General features: G+C 42.8%; 1 long non-coding RNA gene across 1 annotated transcript; it reads left to right on the top strand.

Annotated features, from left to right (window-relative positions):
- The first annotated feature begins 660 nt into the window (after positions 1–660).
- On the top strand, positions 661–13,769 carry LOC116081880. The gene is made up of 2 exons (XR_004115065.1): positions 661–768; positions 13,629–13,769. It is a non-coding gene; the product is annotated as an uncharacterized LOC116081880 (long non-coding RNA).
- The last annotated feature ends 7,130 nt before the right edge of the window (positions 13,770–20,899 follow it).

Below are 20,899 nucleotides of genomic sequence, written 5' to 3'. Positions count from 1 at the left end.
GAGAGAGAGAGAAAGAGAGAGGGAGAAAACATCCCAGAAAAAAAAGTAAGAACCAGAAGATAAGAAGAACTGGAAAATGCCATCTCTTGGGCAAGACAGAACCACTGTGGTTATGAACTAAAAGCAGCTATAAATGTCTGCACTGGGTCTGCCTAAAATGAGCCCAGCAATACTTAGGCATAAATGGAAGAGGGCTCCGAGGCCCTCCCTCTCACTGCTGATCTATTTGCTTAAAAATTCTGGGAGAAGGGAAGTCATTGCTTTCTATTGTGACCCCTATTGATGACCCCACCAGGCTCCAGGGGATAGTTCCAACCCAGGAGTCACACAAAAATGTCCCTGGACAAACTAAATGGATCACAAAACACAAAAGTCCTGGGTCTGGGAAAGGACTTGTGGCCAACAGGAGAGGCTGAGAGAGACAAAAGAAAATGAGAGAGATGAGAAAAGAGTAACCAGAATGCATAGACACATTATGGAATTGTCGAGTGATAAAATTAGCCAAAATGGCCCCCATAGGCTCAAGAGAGTGGAACTATTAGGATGTATAGTCTTGCTGGAGTGGGTGTGGCCTTTGTTGGAGGAAGTGTGTCACTGGGGGTGGGCACTGAGGTTTCAGAAGCTCAAGCCAGGCTTAGTGTTTCACATTCTCTTCCTTGATGCCTGCGAATCCAGATGTAGAACTCTCAGCTAACCTCTCCAGCACCGTGTATGTCAGCATGCTGCCATGCTTCCCACCCTGATGACAATGGAATGAACCTCTAAACTGTAAGTCACCCCCAATTAAATGTTCTCCTTAATAGGAGTTACTGTGCTCATGATGCCTCTTCACAGAATCAAAACCCCAATTAAGATGCTGCCCTTGTAAGTCAAGAGGAAACCGTAGCTATAAGCATCTGCACCCTCTGTCAACAAAGACAATCGAGGACACTTGAATCTGTGACTATGGAGTCCAATTAAAACAATAGCTCTGGGTGGTGGTAATTATATACTCTGAATTTAAAGCGATTGAGTTCCTTATTGCTACATAGGCAAGAATAGCAATTTGAACATGATTTCTATTCTGATTAGTTCTGGTGGTGGTGGTGATGGTGGTGGTGGTGATGGTGGTGGTGATGATGGTGGTGGTTTTTTGTTGTTTTGATTTGTTTTGTTTTTATTGTCGTTGCTGTTATTGTCAACTTGACATAAGCTAAAGGTATCTAGGAAGGAAACCCTCAATTGAGAAAATGACTCTGTCACATTTACCTGCAGGCAATTCTGTGTGGTATTTTCTTGATTGGTGGGATGTAGGACTTGGTGGTAGCATTCCTGGGCAGGTAGTCCTGGCATGTTTAGGAAAGCAGGCTGAGCAAGCCATGAGAGCAAGCCAGCAAGCAGCACTCCTCCATGGCCTCTGCTTGAGCTCCTGCCTCCAGGTCTCTACCTTGAGTTCTCATCCTGCCTTCCCTTCATGATGGACCGTAAGACATAGGCTGAAATAAAGCCTTCTCTCTGAAAGCTGCGTTTGGACATGGTGTTTATCATAGTAATAGAAAGCAAATTAGGACACTCTATAAATTTCCTCTGGTTTTGCAAGGGTAGTGTCTGGAATCCCAAGATTCCTCTCACCCATCCTAATTTCAAAAGTCCATTTCTTTAAAAGATTTATTTATTTACTATGTATACAGTGTTCTAACTACACGTATGCCTGCACACCAGAAGAGGGCACCAGATCTCACTATAGATGGTTATGAGCCCCCATGTGGTTGCTGGGTATTGAACTCAGAATCTCTAGAAGAGCAGCCAGTCCTTTAACCTCTGAGCCTTCTCTCTAGCCCATCAAATGTCTATTCTTATTAAACAAAGATGCTCTGAATTCACTTGGGAGATGGCCACCACATGTCTGTAGTGCATGACAGCTTGTGCTCCTCGGCCTTGATTCTGTCACGTAGTCTAGATATGGTACTAGGGAACTAAAACTCAGAGTACACTCAAAGCACCGGCTTCATGAGATGTTTGAGGGATTAGTGGTGTCTGCTAACTGTGAATGCAGTTCATTTGGTAGAGTCTTTGTCCAACAGGCATGAAGTCTGACTTCCATCTCCAGCACCGAAGAAACCAAGTGTCATAGTGCACACCTGTGGTTCCATGATGTGGACACAGGAAGATCAGAAAGTTCAAGTTATCCTTGGCTATGTAGTGAATTTGAGGCCAGTCTGGGATACAAGAGACCTGAAAGAAATGAAAGAAAGGAAGAAAAAAAGAAAGGAAGAAACAAACAAAGAAAGAAAGAAACAAAGAAACAAAAGGTTAATTAATTTTATACTTAGCGTTTGGTCTAATACTCATTAAATTGTCCTCAATGTTGCCATACTTAAGATGTCCCCTTGTCCTGCTTACAGATTTCCTTCAACTAAAGTGGTGACTCACTCAGCTCTGAGCACATAGAGGGCAGGACAGAGAGACTTTTCTGAGCAGTCTTTAAAACAAAGGAGTGATTCAAATAGAGAGCCACCCACCATCCTGCTTTAAGGCTAATGCCTGCACTTAACTGAGATTCCTACAGGAACTGAATAAAGGCAGCATCTCCTTCAGAGAGACATTTATTCCTGCTTCTGTAACCAAAAGTGATGGTGCTGGTTACTAGCTCTTCCTGTCTCCAATGCCCCCTCCCCACACATGGCTCAATCCTGTCCAACCCTCCTGAGAACTGGCTTCTCTCTTTCTCTCTCTCTCTCTCTCTCTCTCTCTCTCTCTCTCTCTCTCTCTCTCTCTCTCAGCAGCTTCAGGGTAGCCTTCCCTTCCTAGTTTATTTTCGAGAGCCAGATGTTCTTTTCCCCTTATAAAATCATTCCTAATAGACTCTTGATAAAGAACTTTGGTAGATCCAATAAAAGGGTGAAGGGAACTTTGATTCAAGACAATGCAAAACCACGAAAAATATACTGGCCATCAAGTCAAGAGCTCTCTTCTTCTGATAAAGTTCCAGATGCCTTGTCCAATCAATAAATATATCTAAAGCAACTAGTCTATCAGAAAACAAGTCACTGAGTGTTCAAAGATAAGCATATGGGCCTCCTCAGGGAGCTCATGCTCAGTAGCAGACGAGGGATGGCTTATGATCACTCTACGTACTAGTTATAGACTGTGGCATCACAGGCATTTCACCACCAGGAAATAGAGAGATATGGAATAGAGAAATAAAGCTATCTTTAGGAATTACTGTAGAAGGCCGGATGATGATGGTAGACCCTTAATTGAAGCACTAAAACCTAAGGAGAATTTACACGCAGAGAAAAGAAGGAAGAAGTAAATTCTGGAAAGCAAGGAAGACCAGAAGCAATGCCCATTGCCCAGAAGACTCAAGCACATGGTGAGGAAGTCTGCAAGATAAGGAAGAGGTTTGGGTGGGGTGAGAAGAAGCCAGTAGCAGCAGGAATGTTGTAGGCTATTCTAAGGCTCAAAGATTCACAGAAGGTAATGAAATATATTATTTGGATGAGTAGGAAGAGCCAGAACGACAGAGGATTTATTTGGTCTAGGCATTTTAGCAGAAAGGGGTGGGAGACAGAGGACTGACATGAAAGACAAGAGCAATAATTGGCACCATGAATCTCAAAAGAAAGAAGTGAAAATTATTTGTGCGTGTATTTGAAGATCATGGCCCTCTTTCCTGTATCCATGAAGTGCAAAACAGTGACCCTCACCTTTTTCTTATGGCTAGAAGAGTCCATCTCTCTGTCCCCTTTTGGAGAACACCAACCCCTCCTAACATTCCAACGAAGCTCTTCTGATGTCTTCTCACAGTTCTTAGGATTCACTGGGACTCCTTCCCCATTATAGCTACAATCCCAAAGGCCTGGCTGGTCCATTCTTCAGGGTCTTAGGATGTCACTGATGGGATATCTCAACCACTCATTGTTCTGATCATCTCAACATATGTGAGGGAGGCAAACGCATCTCCTTGAACTCCAGGTCAGCATGAATGACATAGCAAGACACCGTCTCTCAAAAAGATGGCTTTCAAATGGCACTAATCACAAGGTCGTAGTGAGCCTGCATGCTGTATTTAGTTATAATGATATTTAATTTCAACGTATTGTAGACAAATTTGTATTACAACCCACACATCTTCTTTAACCCAACAACTAATATCATCTGTTCTTACTTAGTTACTCTTCTAGGGTCCTGTGACAAAAAGTAACCACAGACTACTGATTTAAAATCCCAACATGTCCATTGAAATAATTTTTTTCTGGGGAATTACTAAGCCCCCCTTCACTCCTAAATATCTACTGGGGGTTTCTATCCCACTTTCGCCTGTACAGTTCTAGAGTAAACAAAACAGAGACACTGCAATTTATTAAAAAGCTGTAGGCACTCTGCTGGGTAGATTCTGAGATATGCTGATCCTTTTATCTGTTAAACACACACACACACACATGCCCATTACTTGCCAATCTGATGTCTCCCTGGCTGCTTCTGCTCCATCAGGCTGTCCTCAGGGTGAACTAATTGTGGCCACATGTTCCTGATCCATCCTGTCCAATGGCAGTCTCCTTCTCTCTCTGTTTTTTCTCTTCTTCTCTTGGTTTCTCTCAAGACCCCTCACTTCTAAGTCCCACCTCCTGCCCCAATTATAAGCCCCAGCCACTTACTGACCAATCAGGAATTAATGAAGAGCATTCTTTACAACATATTGATTACACAACACACAAGTCAAACCCAACAGATTTCTTTTCCCATGAAAACAAATACAAAATCAAGGTTCCATCAGGACCACTCTGCTGAGGAGGCTCTAGGAGAGAATCCTCTCTTCTTGTTTCTGGTTTCTCATGGTGGACAGCTCTCCTTGGTTTGTAGAGGCCTCATATAAATCTCCCTTCATATTCATCTTGGGCTCTCTCCTGTGTCTCTGTGTCCAAATCTCTATCATTTTCCTTCTAGAAAGACAGCAGCCATTTAGAGCAGTGTGGTTTCACCTTGAGATCTTACTTATATACTTGATATAATTGTACATCTTGGACAATTTGGGAGAAAGACATCCTCATTCTACCCACTAAGTGTGGCAAGAATCTTCAGAGGCAAATTTCTATTTAATGCACTTTCAAAGGGTTCTTTTCTTTACTTTCAGCTAACACTAGAATGTGTGGTGAGAGTTTTGGTTTCTTTAGAAACCCAGTAGTGTTATGTAACTATGCTTTTGTTTTAATCCCAGGTGTGGGATGTGGGGCTGCTTCACAGCGGGTGATTATGATTTGGCTTGTGCACTAACAGGGGCGGGATCTTTGCCAGCTGCAGATAGTTTAATTCTGGAGACTCTGGAAAGAGTATAAATGAGAGAGTCCCTAGAGGGCCTGTGGAGGTGGCTGCTCCCCTGCTGCTGGTTCATTCCTGCAGGTTCCTGCTGGTTCCTGCTGCTGCTGCATTTGCAGGATTGCTGGATGTTCTGAGGATGAAGATTAGATTTGCCCCCCAGGAAACCCAATGCCCCTAATCAGCAGGAAGTAGCCTAAAGAGGTCTACACCCTCTAAACTTCTTTCTCTCCTAACTAGTGTTAGGGGTGTGGAAGGGATTAGGATGGGATAAGGGTTGGAAAGGAGGCAGAGATATAAGAACCCAGTAAAATAGTAAAAAACAAAACAAAACAAAACAAACAAACAAAAAAAACGCCAACAGTCATATAAGATGAGCATGCCCAGAAACTTTCTTGTTCATAATTTTAATCTTCTAAGTTTGTGCTTTATTTCCCCCCAAATATATCTGGAATCTTGTCCTTATAGCTTTAAACTGAATATGCAAAAAAAAAAAATGCACTCCTTGATTGAACATGCCTAAGCATGGGCCAACCTATGTCTCAATGTGTTTAGATTCTTTTAGCAAAAATACCTGCACTTCTTCTGAAGATGGAATGACTTTGAGGATAACCCCCCAGTTCTAGCCAGCTGCCTATAATAAATCCTTCCCTACCCTGTTCATGATCTGACCATGCTCGTCTTGGCTTTGCATCTTACCAAGACATCACACCACACACCATCATGTTCAGTTATCAATATCATCACTTAAACAATATCATCATAGTGCGGCTACCTTAGAGCGTGCCTTTTATACAAACACAAGTGACTAGAATGTCAACAGATGAAATAATTTTGTGGGGCTGCCATCCATCACCTGTGCTGACTAAGAGGCTGTTCTGTGGCACATGACTGTCTTCACATTGGCAAAGCCTTATTCCAAATGGAAAGTCAGTTGTGTCCAATGGTGTTTTGCTGGGGCAAACATATGAAGGAGTGCTTTCCTGAAGCAGAAACCAATGAAAGGATGTTTTGCTAAAGCAAGCACATGAAAGGACGCATGATAAAAGATTCTTCATTAATGACACACATGTATTGGTTCACCTTACATTTCGTAGGTGAGCTCTGCTTATCTCGACTCCATAGAGAGAAACCCACTAAAAAGCTTCTGGTGGTGTTCTGGCGGCTTCTTGCCACTTCTGCGAACTCAGGCCGATTGACATCCTAAGAGAGATTCAGGTGCTAAGGCAAGACCTGTGGAGGACATGTTTGGAGGGAGTATAAATAGGACTCAATGGATAGTGACAGAGGCAGACTTGCATAGCTAGCCTTGCAACACTTTTTGGTCTCCTGTCTTCACCGATCTTCACTGATCGTTGCTTCGTTAAGAGAGGCATGGCAGAGAACTTCTGGTGTCCCAGCTAGTCTTAATCACCTCTGCTGACTCCTGGTGATTCGGCTGAGCTTGGCTGTTTCTGCTAGATAGTGCCACCACTGCTAATTCATGTTTGCTATCCCGACACTACTGAACTGGACTCCTGCAATATCCGTGAAGTGTTTGAGAATGGATGGAGCTGCTGCTGCTGACTCCTGTGAACTGAACTGCTGATTTCCTGACAACGCAGATTGGATTTGCTCCAAAGAACCATTTCTAAACAGTTGCACTTCCCCTGCACCCTAATAACCTGTCTTTGTCACTACCTCTAGTGGGTGGTGGGCTAGAAGGGAGGTTAAAGCGTTTAAGAACCCATATTTAAAGTAGGATTTGAAAATTTCAAGACTGTAGTCATCACATTCTAAGTTTCTGGGTATGCCTGGATTTGGGGGTACACTGTTTAATATACAATATTAATATTCATAAATAGGCATATCATCCCTCATCTAAGTCATGGTGCCATGCACAATGCCAGATTATTTATGACAATAGAGTAAAAACCCACGTGAGAAGTCATTTGATTCATGATAAATATATCTGTTTTAGTACTTACCTAATATTGCCCAAATCTCATTTACTTCAACACTGCACTGTGATAGATTTTTTTTCTATATTGTGGGGGTGGGTTGGGTTATGAGTGACAAGGAATTGTGTTAGTTAGGCTTCCACTCCAAAACTCAGAGGACACCGAGCTGCCAAAAACTAGATAAAGAGTCCAATGGATTCAAGAAAAGATTAAATTAATATAAGCACATCAGAGAGTCTTAGTAAAGAGAACAGTTGTTGCTATTGCTTGTCCCAGAAGAGAAGGGTCCACTTAGAATGCCAAGGTCCAATAGCTGAACAGCCACACAAGACTTGGAGAGCTAAAGAGCGAGTCAATTCGGTAGGCATGCTGGCGCCTGCCACACACTCCATGCATTCTGAATCCTAGGCCATGCCTACCCAAAGTTCCAGGGGAGATTTATACTTGGGAAATTAAGCTGATGGCACCTCTCAATGGCAGAAAGACTATGGCAGGCAGGGATGCAATTCTGTTGGTAAAATGCTTTCCTAGAATACGTGAATCCTTGGGTTTGACCTCTAGACCTGAGTCAGCTCCAGCTCCGTGTGGAGGTGCATGTCTATAATCCCTGTATTTACTTGAGAGGCTGAGGCAAAGAAACCAGGAGTTCACGTTTACCCTTGCATACATAAAGTTTGAAGCCATCGCTACATGATACCCTTTGCTAAAGGTGTATTTTCCCCTATTTGATTTCTACTGTTGAGATAAAGCCTGTGACTCAAAGCCACTTGGGGAGGAAAGGGTTTGCTGGGTTTGCACATCCACATCATGGTCCATCTCTAAGTTCAAAGGCCACCTCTGAGGGAAGCCAAGGCAAGAACTCAAGTAGGAACCTGGAGGCAGCAACTGGAGCAGAGGCCATGAGAAACACTGCTCGATTGCTGGTGTGTTCTCCTGGGCATCTTCAGCTTGTTTGCTTACACAGCTCAGAACCACCTGGCCAGAGATGGGGCAGGGGGGTGGGGTTCGACATCAATCAAGAAAATATCTCACAGACTTGGTCACAGGCCCATCATATGGAGGTAGTGTCTCAGCTGAGGTTCTCTCTTCCCAGGTGTCTCCACCTTATGTGGAATTGAAAAAAAACTAACCAGTGCACATATATAAAACGTATACGCTGGCTTTGAAAGACCATAATGAGTTTGGATGAAGACAATACCAAGTTAGAGATACAGCAGCAATGGTAATTTCCAAAAAGTGGTTGAGCATACAGATCTCTGACTCAGGCAAGAAACTGGGGCTGAAACGCAAACCAGCATTAGCAGTGTAGTGAGTCAGTGTTTCTCACAGTGCTGTCTCCACACCATCTGTGTTACAGTAAACTAAGGTGGGGTGTTAACACCCCAGGATTCCACCAGTGAATCAGGCGCTCTTTGGGCGAGCAAACCTTCATTTTAACTTCATTTTAACACATCCCTGGTGATTCATTTGTTCATTAAAGCTGGAAAAGCATACGTAGACAGGATTACTGTTTTTAGCCATATATTTAGTTATTGTATGAACTAAGAGTTTTTGGTATAACATCTTTGTAGAGCATATCTTGCATCTTGCTCTTATCTGCCAACCTCACTGCCTTCTTCCATCCCCTCCTCCTCCTGCTCATCTCTTTTCTTCATTTAAATGGTCTCCTTTTTACATTCTTGCCACATATGTATGTGTATATATGCAATATAATATACATTAAATATAATATATATATATATCTTTAAGTCCACACTCTGCACAAGAGAAAATGCATAATAGCCTTTCTTAGCCCTATTTCTCTCTCTTGCTCCCCTCCCCTATCTCTCTCGGACCTCTTCCTCACACCTTGTAGAAGGGATTGTTGGTGTTTCCTGCTATAGATGAAGTTGCCTAAGAGAACTCTAGAAATGGGGGAGAGAAGCAATCGGAGAACCACTGCAGACGTAATTCTCTGTCATGAATTCAGTCTCTTGACTGCATATTAAGATGGCCTCCCCCACCAAACTCCCAAACAGTTGGCCTATAGCAAAGCATGCACGCTTGCATCGATATGGCCCTGTGGGTTATTTTTGACACTCACACTTACTTTGAAAGTTTATCTCAGTAGCAAGTATTTAAAAACAGCAGTGCTCACATAGTGAAAGAAAAGAACTGAATTTCGAGCTCCTCACAAATCACACAAGAGCTGGCTTTCTAGGGCCTACAGCCATGATGGCAAGCAGCTAGCCGACAAGGTCTCATTTAGTCATCTACTTACCTGCCCTGATGGATGACCCCTGAGGCATTTGGGGTTTTAAAGACATGTGCTTGAGGCATATATGTCAGGAAAGACATATATGCTTTCTTACTTGATTCCCTGTATTCCACACACCAGCATCCTAGCCAGCCTCACCATACTAGATCCAAAACCCCCTGACCTTGGCACTTGGATTTACCCCAGCAAACAGAGCCTATGTCTTGGTGTAGGTTTTAGCATCTTGGGTCCTAGAAGCACACAGACACAGCCAAGGTTGAGCATAGCATTACCACATATGTGTTTTAGCCAGGACAGGATTCTCTGTTCAGCACACATCAGAGGGGACACCTGGTTTCCCAAAGGAGCCTTGGCAAGCCCTGGAAGACTCAGTAAAAGTCAGTCTCTCTCTGAAGGCAGGCAGCAGCGCTTCCTTCTCTGGACGGGTGCAGAGGTCTGGGTCGGGGTGGGGCACAGCATTCCGTATGCGATCAGGTGGTGAAGTGTTTGTGTGGAGACACCTGCTGCTCCATGGAATGAACTTCCGGTGCCTGTCTCATCTCTCTCACATGAATTTTGAAAATACCAAGATTACATATGTACAGATTTTTTGTATTTTTAGTACTGTGAGAGTTTATACATACACATATGCACATACACACACATATATTTTTATTTAATTTCTTCACTTGACATCCTTCTCACTGCCCCCTCTCAGTTACCCCCTCCCACAATCCTTCCTCCATCCCCTCTCCCCTTCTTTTCTGAGCAGGTGGGGGCCATCCTGGGTATCCCCCACCCTAGCACATCATATCATCACACCACATCAAGTACGTGTGTGTGTGTGTGTGTGTGTGTGTGTGTGTGTGTGTGTGTGGTATGCATGCGCGTTCACTCTGTGTGCATGCAGGTATACGTGCATGTATGAATACATGAATGTGAAGACCCAAGGTTGATGTGGGCTACCTCCCCCCCAACCCCAACTACCTGATATACTGAGACAGAGCTTCTCACTTGAATGCAGAACTGACTGATTTAGCTAGTCTGAAGAGCCAGACTGTCCCAGGGTTTCTCTCTCTCTCTGCCTTCTAAGTATAGACATCACAGGCAGCTGTCACCCCCACCCAACAAGTACATAGGTGCTGGAATTGTCGCTGGAGATGTGAACTCTGATCCTCTAATTTACACTGCAGTTTTTAACCAGCTGAACCGTCTCTAAGCCCCATTACCCCATATAATTTTCTTCTTTGTACTTTGAGATGAGCTTTAGATTTACCATATACATTTCTTGATGAATTCATCTTTCAAGCTTGCACAAATATATACAATGTGCAGAAGATGTAAACACACACACACACACACACACACACACATATATATATATATATATATATAGGTTAAATAGCATAGACTTTTAGCCAAGCCTGGATTGAAATTCTTCTCTGCTGAACACTTTGGAAACCTGGCCAACAAAAATCCTATTTAAATATTTTACTTATGATAGACAGTTTGTGGACAATGCTCAGGATGGAATAAAATGGTACAGGCAAGCATCTGCCACATTCTGGCATACCCTCTAGTTCTAGTTCCACACATACTATTATTTATTATTTATATTTGCATAATATATATTAAATGCATATCACATATTTGTTATACATGTATACATAATATATAGTATTTATATATAAATATATAATTTATACATAATATATAAAATTGAGAGAAGGTGTCATTATGTAGCCCTGGCTGTCCAGGAGTCCTCCATGTAGACCAGGCTGGCCTTGAACTTACAGAGATCCTCCTGCTTCTGCCTCTGCCTCTCTGCCTCTCTGCCACTCTCTGCCTCTCTCTCTCTGCCTCTCTGCCTCTCTCTGCCTCTCTCTCTCTGCCCCTCTGCCCCTCTGCTTCTCTCTCTCTGCCTCTCTCTCTGTCTCTCTCTGCCTCTCTCTGCCTCTCTCTCTGCCCCTCTGCCCCTCTACCTCTGCCTCCAAAGTGCTATGCTAAAGGTGAATGCCACCATGACAAGCTCCTAAATGGTGTTTTAAAAATGCACGGAAGCCCAGATCCCTTCCTTTCTTCGTGGTTACTTCTGTAGTTATTCCTATGAAAAAATAAGCTGTATTCCACATCCTCACTCACATGATCATACTCAACAGCTGGATCTCCTAATGTATGATCTATGCCCTCGTAGCTAAGATCTTAGCAATGTAAAATATAACTATAAAAATGTACTTTTTATTAATTGAGTACAAATAGTTAGCTATGACCACTGAAGAAAATTGATGTCCCAGACAAATATCCCGGCAAATAATTATATTTGGAATATAACAAAAAAATTTTAAACAGGAACCATGCATGGTGTGTTTAGGTCAGGCCTCTCACCTATTTAATCATGTGAAATGAATGTCCCTTGGGGACTCAGGGTTATCCCGTGCACGTATGTATATGTTAACTAAGGCAGCAGACTTGCCCTGTGAATCAGAAATGTATCGGACAGAAGAAAACTTAAGCCAACTTAACCTCCAAAATTCTGTAGTTCTATATAATTTACGTCAGCTGATAGTAAATGGATATCTTATTCATCTTGTGCATTTATACTGACTGTAAAAAGTTAGGTCTGGTGAACATTTATCTTTTTATCTTTGTATGTGTGTTGAGAGTTTCTTGGTCTTAGGAGTGAGCCATCTCTTCCTTCTTCTGTCTCCTATGAGAGGACAGGATGCATGAAATTACATAGCTGTAGAATGCAAGAGTGCTTGCTGCATACCTCTCCACAACGATGTTCGTCCTGCCTGCAACACATGCCTGTAAATATATGCTGTAAGATCTAGAGGGCTAGGCTCTCTGAAAACGTGCAATGAATGAATAATGGAGTCTTGTTTTGTTTTGTTTTCATAATTTTAACACAAGAATTCACCTGTCCCTATCTGGAAACTATGACCAAAAAAAAAAAAAACCTAAAATCTAATAATGTTAAATACAACTCTTTTTGTAGAATTCAAAATCAGCCTCCAAGCCTCCAGAGTCACACACTCTTGAACCTCCTATAATCCAGGCTATTATAACAGGGAAATCAATGCCGTTTAGACATCCCTTCTGTAATATTATAAGGGGAAATGAGATACTGTCCTGAGAAACAAGATAGGGAAGTTCATCTTACAGTGGAGTCTGTCACTGATCTAGCTTTAGAACTGAAAAATCAGAAAGCCCTGCAGGAAACAACTCAGAGACAGGTGGAAACAAAAACTCAGAGATAGGCGGAAATAACTCCCTCGGAATTAACGACTCCTACAATTCCCGCAGAATTAACGGACTCCTAGAGACAGGTGGACTCATATGAGGCCGATTTCCATTCTCTGGGGAAAAACAAGAAGCAAAAACCCAAGTTAAAGTTCGAGGAAGACTGTGTGGAACACTCCCTAGGACGTAGATTATTAGATCACAGACGGGTCCTGCTAATTCCCCTCCCCTCGCCCATCACCTGCCCTGACTTAATGTTGCTTCCCCTATACTTCTGCACCTTAAACTCCTGATTCACCAGACTTCCCAGCTTAAGGAATGCTTCACAGAGAAGTATGGAAACCACGGTCCTCTTGGTGGAGTGATGCCCTGCTCAGAAGTATTTTCAAATTGAAAGAACAGATGGCAGGAAATAAAGAGAATTGCAGAGAGAAACGAGAAAGACAGGTTTGTGGTCCTTTAAAAGGCCACAGGGACAACTCTGTCCCCGGCTCTATTAAAATTATATAAAAATGTGAACCAAGGCCATAAAAGCACATTTAAACATCAAGATTAAGAAAACACAAGAGTTTTTTGTTTTTAAAGTAAGCTAAGAAGGGTGGCAATGAAGGCATGGTTAGAGATCACATAAATTAGCAATATATATAAATGAATAAACATTTAAACTATACACATATATACATATATAGTTTAAATGTTTATTTTATTTTCAGGAAATGGAATGAAAAATGTCCTCAGCGCTTACTTTATGGGTTTTCTACTCCCATGGGGAATTCGAAACTCACAGAAACACTTAGGACCTGCCATAAGAAACTGGATAGAAACACAATCTATTTGTATAGCTTTATCTGCCAGTTTTCAAGTACAGGTAGGAAGAAAAAATAGGAATTCTCTCTTTTTTTTTTTTTCAGCTGCACAATGGGTGCACAGTTAAGAGTCTTCGAATGGCCACAGTGAAAACTTCTACCCTGCACTTTGAAACTACTAATCGCATATATAGGATCTCTGCTGCAAAACAAGACAAGAGAAATAAAACAGAAAGTGCACACAAAGTTTCTCTCTGCCCATGTTCCTTTTTAGAAATTAGCAACCTCGCTCAAGACAAACGGAGAAGTGGTTCTAAATTTAGCTCATAAAATTAATGGCTCTAAAGAAAAGACTGTCACACTTGCATTCGTAGAGCTGGCAGAAACAAATTTTATGCAAATAAGGGACAAGAAAATACCTTAGTTTAATTCTAGTCTTAGAAGAGACTGGATCTTGTCAGGACGAACGAGTGGAATTCACAACTTAACATGTCTCTCCCAAGGTACTCTGGGACAACCTCGTTCATCCATTAACATAATTTATGGTTTGAAGAAGATGATTTTTTTTAACTCAAAGAAATATGTGGTTTCTTGTCAGTTGACTCCAAAATAAATCGTGCTCACTGCTTTCAGTAGTAGGTGATGCTCTCAGTACTGTCTGTTTTATCAAAATCCTAAGCTCATCCTAGTTATTTAAGACCATAAATTTAAATTTTGGTCTTGCCAAGTCAGGACCATCCCAAGTGGAAATAAATGGAATTGTGTATTTTTAGTGTCACCCTCACCTTTATTCCCCATTTAATGACACTCTGCCATTATGTTGTAAAAGCATAACTTCCCAGCAGAAATCTGTTCTCTTAAATGACATCTTGTCTATTCAGGTATTTCAACAGAGACCTGGAAAGATTTCTTCCCCCGGGGTAGATTCCTAGGCAGCGCTTGTAGTCAAATCGCTTTCTCCAGTTGTTTAGAACCATATGTCTTTTGTTTAGTTCTATCTCTGCCCTACATCTTAAGAAGAGTGTGTTAGGAGCAATATTTATATGCATCTAGATGTGGGCCTTATCATAACATCTTAACCTGCTCAGAATGCCCAGGACTCCTGAGTACCAGGCAGGCTAGAGGACCTGGCTCTTCTACACAGAACCCAGTTTTCAAATTTCTTCAATTTATTTTAAACACTTAGTGTTAGATAAATTTTTAATCAAACCATTCCACATAGAATCAATGTATCAGATGCCAGAGACGTCAAAGCAGATGTTACATCATAGTTTGGCGGTCAGGTTTTTTTTTTTCCAACTTAAAAAATGTTATTGGAATTGGGCGGTGGTGGCGAAGGCCTTTAATCCCAGCACTTGGGAGGCAGAGACAGGTGGATTTCTGAGTTCGAGGCCAGCCTGGACTACAGAGTGAGTTCCAGGACAGCCGGGGCTATACAGAGAAACCCTGTCTCGAAAAACAAAACAAAACAAAACAAAACAAAACAAAATGTTATTGGTTACATAGAAAGCATCACCCCATAAAGGTCCCCGCGTTGAAGGCTTGGTCACCAGCAGGTGGCAGTGTTGAGAGGTAACTGGACTGAGAGGATTCTAACTTCAAAGACGTGTTAACCAATTGATTCAGAATTGGAGGCCAGACTTTAAAGCACAAACAGGGCCTCCTCCTGACTCAGAGTGTTTCCAAAGTGACACTAAGTGATGTCCTTATGCCGTGATGTTCTACCTCAATGGAGGCCCGATCCATGAAACTACCTGAAACCTTACCAGCTGTTTTCCCATCTCAGTGATGAAAAACTAGACTCTGGACACTTGCCCTATGACCTCTCACTCCGGGCTGAGTAATTCTGAGAGGATAAACAACCCTAACACAGTCAATTTTAGAAACCCAGGACGTCTGGATGGTTCTGCCCCGATCAAATCGTCAAAGGGCTATCCGGATTAGGATGGCTGTCTTTGTTTGAAATTGCATTCCAAATGTAGAGCTGACCAAAACCTTTGTTCTTTCAGCTACACTTTATCCCATCTGCCTTGCCACACTTGCGCAGCTAGTGGACTGAAGGTAAGCAGAGAAAGCAGAAGCCGTCGTGGATTAGGAAAGAACAAAGTGATGCGGATTATAAATAAACAGGGCACCTCTGCCCTCCATGACCGCTCACAAGCCAAACAGTACTGTGCCGACCTCCTCCAGTGTGCCGCCTTCCCAGCCAGCTGGGAAGCCCCAGTTCGTTGCTAGAGTGCCATATGAGGTGGTAGGCACGGGCTTTGATCTTAGAATCCTCATAGCATTCACAAAATTAGTCATTTTAAACTTGCAAGCAAAGCAATCTGTAAGAGTTAGAAGTCGCACTCAGCACCCTGAGCATTGAGAATCCGTAGGGACGACCTCGGTTCAGGTGCTCGTGACCAGCACAGGATGTGCCAACAAGCAGAGCTTCCACTCAAGCGTCCCGGAATTTGACACACCAAAGTTTAACGTCAGAACCATTTGAAAAGTGCAACGCGGAGTCGGGAGGCAGGCTAAACATACGGGAATGTCACTCCTATTCTGTCTTGCTCTGCCTTTCCATTCTGGTGCACAGCCAGCTAGCTATCTGGTCTCCCCGTCGTGGTCTTCGGTCTTCAGAAGTGACGCTGCTGTGAAGACGACCGGCATCGTTTTGCAGGTGTGTAAGTGTGACGGACTGTTGATTGCTCAACCTGCAGTTTTTTTCCACTCGGCACTTGTGCAAAGGCATTCCTCTGGTTTACAGCTACTGAAGCATCCGAAGCCCTTCCTGTTTATGGCTCTAGGCTCCTCACCTTGTATGCTACCTGACACCTTTACTCCTACCAAGTGACCTACTTTGCATTTCATGGCCCTGAGCGGCTGGTTCCCGACATTTTAAGGGCAGGCTGCCTCGTCTGAAAGCTTACCTCTGCGTATCCTAACACCTCCTCTGCCTGCAGCACTTCGCTCTGCTTCAGTTCCTCACACACCAGGGGATTCTGTTGTCAGAACCAAGGCCACAGGCACTGGTGAAACTCAGACTTCCCCAATCCCTAAATATCTTTGAACAACCTGTCCCCAAAACTTAAAGTCCTTAACTCCTAAACCACTAACAATTTATATCCAAACTTCAGAGATTAAAAGTTCACATAAATCATACATGGAAACAATAAACATAATATAGTAACAGGCACTTAATATAGCATATAGCATACATATAGTATATAGAATAAACCTAATATACTGGATAAGTAATATGTGCTTGCAATATGATTATCTGTAAGAAACCGCCCCCCCAAACATGTGTAAGATTCATTTTTGTCCCCATTTTTGCAAAAGAAGAGTGAGGCTTCTAAAAGAGATAGGTAATATTTTTTTCTGAACCCTACATCTTGCAAGTGACAAGGTGAGATTTGAACCTAGGAGTATGTGAACCCAGAGCCAAGGTCACTACCCTGAGCATTAATAATATATCAAAAACAACCTTGATCAGGCCTTCACTTCCAGCACAGGGCCCGCATGGGGTGGGGGTGGATGGGTAGGGGACCGGAGTACAATAAAAGTTTGATGAATCAGTGAGCAAGTACCTTGCTGTGAATTAGTCTACTGGATTGGCTTCCAATTACCTGGTGTCCTAGTTTGCTTTCTGTTGTGGTGATAAAACACTGACCAAAAGCATTTAGCTGGGCGGGGTGTTTCATCTTCCCATCAGTTCCCATCAGGCAGAACACAAGGATGGAATCTGGAGGTGGGACCTGAAGCAGAAATCTCAGAGAAGGGTTGTGAATTGCATTGTTTTCTATAGCACTCTCAGCTGGCTTTCATAGACACCCCAGGACCACCTGCCCCAAAGTGGCACCGCCCACATTTGGCCCACCAGTGGCGTGGCCCACGCCCATGTCAATCATTCACCAAGAGAATTCCCCAGAGATAAGCCTACAGGCCAGTCTAATTCCTCAGGTGAGGTGGCTTCTTCCTCCAGTTTGTGGAATGTCAGTGTAAGGTGGACCTGTGAGGCCCTGACCTGGTTAGCTCGATGGGGAGGGTGGGGGTGGGGGAGGGGAGGTGGGCATGGTACAGAAGCAGAGGAGGCCTCACCAGGGGGCCTTGCTGAGAGGACCAAGAGAGAAGCCACAAAAGTGCCAGCATGATGTAAAGAGAAAAAAATGACCTGGCAATGATACAGCGCCAAAAATAAGGGGTGTAATACCTCCGCCTAATACCTCGGCCCCTTCTTTCTCCTGTTTACCATCTCTTGTACAGCATTATACAGGTAGACAGCCTCAGAAATGACAGTAGGAGCCCAGAGATTTTCTCACGAGGAAATCTTCAACGTGCTTAGAGCTGTGCGTTTCTCACAAACATCACTTACTACAAGTGTTCCTTGTGTTCCAGGCCTGAGCTGTAGAACAGACTATGTTGCACTTAAAGGAGTTCTTTATTCCATCTCCTTTCTTGGCATCCAAAATTCGTGTAACAGTGTGAATGCACTGCAGAACCCACTGGGGACCTCACCCTCCTATTCTCTTTCACAATGGCACAGTGGAAAATACCAGGTCATGGACAATGGCCACCTAAGAAAGAAAGGGTTAGGGGGAGGTGGAAGCAGCGGGAAGAGGAAAAACAAGACCGAGGTTAAACAAGTCGATCCTTCTCTGGTCGGAGCCAGGGAAATTGAGCTATGGTTACTTGGATATCTGCTCCTCTGTGAAGAAGCATTATAGGGAAAGACATCAGCCAATGATCTAACGCCTTGATGGGAGCTGCTCTGAGGACCGTAATGAGCCCTAATGAGCAAAATAAACTTATAAGGTCAAAGTAAGGTTGTCTCGAAAAAGGTTCTGATGGGAGAGGTGAGCATGAAACCTGTTCAAAAAAAAAGCCTAAAGAGAAAGTATCAAGGATTAGGGGGTTGGCTCCTCAGAGCGCAACCTCCAGGGCAGCCTCAAGAGACATCATACAAAACTCTACTTGAGTCCTGGTATCTAACTCAATTGGTTTACTAAAACTGGTCAGAATTCTGAAAAGTTGGGGGCTAGTCCTGCACCAGGAGACAAGACACCTGGGCAAATCTGAACTGGGGAAATCCTTGCCAGAGAGAAGTTGATTGCACCAAAGAGCTTCCAGAGAGTCACTTTGCACGTGACTCTTCCCCAGAAAGGACTTCTGAGGTCTCTCTTTCCTTTTCAATTTGATTTTGTTTTGAGACAGCTTTCACATTAGCCTAGGCTACCCTGCATCTCACTATGTAGAGCAGGCTGGCCTCAAATTTGTGGTATTCCTCTTGTCTTTAACTTCAGAGTGCTAGGGTCATGGCCTTAAACCTTTGTACTCAGCTGTCACTTAATGTAGCAAATACGAGATACACAGTGCTTGTAGAAAACTGTGTTGCCCTGCAGAGGACACAGAGCAACCAAAGGCAGACAAACGTACCTCTGTGGAGGTTTTGGGCTTGTCCCAGTCTGCCCTTCAATGACCCCGATTCTCCACGGATACTAGGTCACCCACAATGGACATGAAATAGCAGACAGATGCTGTTTCTCCAAAAGGAGAAAACCATTTAGGATCTGTCTCTGAGAACTCAGAACAGACACACCAGTGTCATTTCTGAGGCCTTAAGTAACCAAAGACAAACCAGTACTGTGAATTCTGAGAAAGGGTTGATTTCTGCCCACATGCTCGTCAGTTTTTCTACAAAGTAGTTGTCAAGGAGAATTCAAAACCTTTGAAGAAAATGAAGACTTTATGATCTCTTACATAACCTTACAATGCATCAGTGTTTAAGAAAATGTTGTAATTCAGAAAAATATATGTATATATCATAATATTTCCAGTTATCTTAGATGCAAATCACAGTAAAACCTGAAAATTCAAAAGATGTGATAGTTGAATTGGGGGTGGGAGACCTTAGGAAGGTGAAGGAACCAAAGCAGGAAGTAATAGGAGTGGATTTGACGGAGGTGCACACCATAATGAAACTCGTTATTATGTATAATTCATACATGGTAATTAAGCTAATCATAAAACTACACATTTAATAATAAATAATTTAATAATAATAAAATACACATTTAAAGTAATAATAAATACACTTAAAATAAGCCTCTAGAGGATAAAGGGGAGTTTATATTTTGAAGGACCTACAGTATTTTAAAAACTGAGTAACACTTCTTACTTAGCTACATTTCTGTGAAGGAACATTCCCTGGGTCTGGCTGAATTACTTCTCTGGCAGAGTTATATAAAACATTTGCCCGATCTTTGTTCCATACAGAGAATATATCACACCAATTAACTTTAATTTTACCTCTAAAACTATCTGTGCCTCTCTTTGCTGCCCAAATTCTCACAAACTGTATACAGTCTAAACTCCAGAAGCCAAATGGATTGGCCCCCAATGAGAGATCTGCTCCGCACGTTCTCTTTTGATTCACTAAAGAGCAGTGAATGAAGAATACTCCTAAATAACTGCTAAAGCAAAATGCCTTATGATATATTTCTCTCTGCAAGCAGAGACTAGAAACAATGGTTTAAATAGAAGTTATTATCTTAAAGAAATAAGCATAGAAGTAGCCAGATCACAGGCCAGGTCTGTCACAGAATCCACAGTCACCCATGCTCCCAGTTTCTTTCCATTTGGTGTGTCTACCAGCAAATGTATAGCTTTGTGTTACTTTCTGCTAATTTGCTCTTTTTTTTGAGGCAGGATCTCCTGTAGCCTGGGATGTCCTTAAACTCTCTGTGTAGTTGAACATGATCTGAGACTTCCGGTCCTCCTAGGTCCTCCTATCCTCCGAAGGTGGGATTACAGGTGTGAGTCACCAACCCCAAGGCTTCAAGGGATCACAGCCACGGCTTCCTGCAGGACTGACCTGTAAGCACTCTGGCCCCTGAGCTACACCCCCAGCCCCTGTTTTGTTGTTGGTCTGTTTGTTTGTGTGAAGTAAAGTTTCGTGTAGCCAAAGCAGGCCTTCCACTCCTGTGTAAGCAAGTGTGACCTTAAACTCTCAGTTCTGTGTATATCGCCCAGATGCCACTGTGGTGCAGCATGGCTCTTACCACAACGTAAACTGGTAACTGCTAAGTCTTTCACTGGCATATCCCCAAACAAAAGCCACTGATCTAGCCTACTTCCAAAACTAAACAACACATCACTATGTTCTTATAAAACCCTGTTTATAAGAACCTATTAGGAAAGGCAAATCCATTTTACATCCTGATAGGAGTGCCTCAGTTCTCAGGCAGCTTAGAATGTACATGAAACACCTTTAATCCCAGCACTTGGGAGGCAGATGTAGGAGGTTTTCTGAGTTCAAGGCTAGCCTGGTCTACAGAGTGAGTTCCAGGACAGCCAGGGATATACAGAGAGAAACCCTGTCTTGAAAAATG

Source organism: Mastomys coucha, unplaced genomic scaffold, assembly GCF_008632895.1.
Source record: "Mastomys coucha isolate ucsf_1 unplaced genomic scaffold, UCSF_Mcou_1 pScaffold11, whole genome shotgun sequence".
Taxonomy (NCBI): Eukaryota; Metazoa; Chordata; class Mammalia; order Rodentia; family Muridae; genus Mastomys; species Mastomys coucha.
This window is presented reverse-complemented; position numbering and strand designations above follow the sequence as displayed.